The 1752-nt window shown below is 42.7% G+C and overlaps 1 pseudogene; it reads left to right on the forward strand.

Annotated features, from left to right (window-relative positions):
• The first annotated feature begins 597 nt into the window (after window positions 1–597).
• LOC136149887 (monocyte to macrophage differentiation factor pseudogene) lies at window positions 598–1357 on the forward strand (annotated as a pseudogene).
• Window positions 1358–1752: the final 395 nt, after the last annotated feature.

Here is a 1752-nt window from a genome sequence, read left to right on the forward strand (position 1 = left end):
CTTCCAATGAATATTTAGGACTGATATTGTTTAGGATTAAGTGGTTTGATCTTCTTGCACTCCAAGAGACTCTCAAGAATCTTCTCCAACGCCACATTTCAAAAGTATCAATTCTTCAGTGTTCAGCTTCCTTTATAGTGCAACTCTCACATCCATACATGACTACTCGAAAAATCATAGCTTTGACTAGACAGACCTTTGTTAGGAAAGTAATGTCTCTGCTTTTAAATATGCTCTTTAGATTTGTCATAGCTTTTCTTCAGTCATGTCCAACTCTTGGTGACCCTGTTGAGTGTAGTCTACCAGGCTCCTCTGTCCACGCCATTCTCCAGGCAAGAATACTGGAGTGGGATGCCTGGTCTAGCTCTGGCCCTGTCCTGATCCCTCAGCTTGGCCCACTCTGCCCCTGAACCACTGAGTGGCCCCCGGGGCACACAGCAGCTTCCAGAGCAACCCCAGCTCATGAGGGCCGCCTGCCCGGCTGCTGGCCCTGATGAAACGAAACTACCCACCCCCGAGGAGAAGAGGAGGATCAATGAGTTTCCAGAATCGATTCCAGCAGTTCATGAACCACTGGGCCTCGCCAAAGGCCGCTAAAAGTCAACAGGTTACAAACATGCTGCTAACTGTTACACACATGCTTTCCTCATTGTTCCGGCCACTGTGGGCAGAACCCTCCTTCACCAGCTCTCTGATGACTGCTGGGGAAAGAGAACAGCTTGGATTTATGGAATGGGCCTCTGTGTCCTCTTCATCATTTCCAAAGATTTCACATCATGTCATGGAAAAAGAGCAACTTAAGGACAGTGGAGCATTGCTTTCAAATGTATGATAGAATGGCTATCTATTTCTTCATTGCTGCATCTCACACTCCATGGGTAAATATCCATGAATTTGGATCCCTGGCATCTCATGTGCATTGGTTTAGCTGGCTCATGGCAGCTGGAGGAACCATTTATGTATTTCTCTACCATGAAAAGCTTTCTGATGTAAACCAATCTCACATTCTTCCCCGGTTTCCTGATATGATTACTTCCAGGCCATCTTTGAGTACAAAGCACTAAGAAGAAGATGTATCCCCCTTGGTCATTCAGTTTGGCAGGCATAATGGTTGAGCTGTTTATCTATCCCACTATGGGGTTTTCTCCAGCCTTGGTGGTAACATCAATGAACAACACCAATGAATTTCACAAACTTGCCTGCGGGGTTTAATTTTTTTTGTCTGGGAGTTGTGTTCTTCAAGAGTGATGGCATCATTCCATTTCCCCATGCCATCTGGCACCTATTCATGGCCATGGCAGCTGCAATGCATTACTATGCCAATTGGAAATATCTTTACTAAAGTCCTACTGACTTTACGTGACATTTATGGTCAATCCTCAATTAGTCTCCAAACCAATTATGGCACTCGGGAATGCAATAAGAGCTGAAAATTGCACAGAGGAAGAAAAAAAGAAGACAACTGCATTGACTTTCTTTATATCTTTTGAATATAATTATGAAAGTATGAAAGCTGTGTTCTGAAAATGTCCACCTCACAGCATGTAAACAAAGTAGTGACTTAACTATTCATTCCATTTCACTCTCATGAACGACTCTGGAAAGACTTGGCTAACTGAAGTCTACAAACCAGAATTTTGTATTTTAATTTTACAGATTTTGCTACATGATTTTTCTAAATTACTAGACCAGATTGAAAAAGTCGGTGCAATAACAAAACTTCCTTAAGAGAAAATGATTCCTATCATTTTC

This window comes from Muntiacus reevesi, chromosome 18 (assembly GCF_963930625.1).
Source record: "Muntiacus reevesi chromosome 18, mMunRee1.1, whole genome shotgun sequence".
In the NCBI taxonomy this organism is placed as follows: Eukaryota; Metazoa; Chordata; class Mammalia; order Artiodactyla; family Cervidae; genus Muntiacus; species Muntiacus reevesi.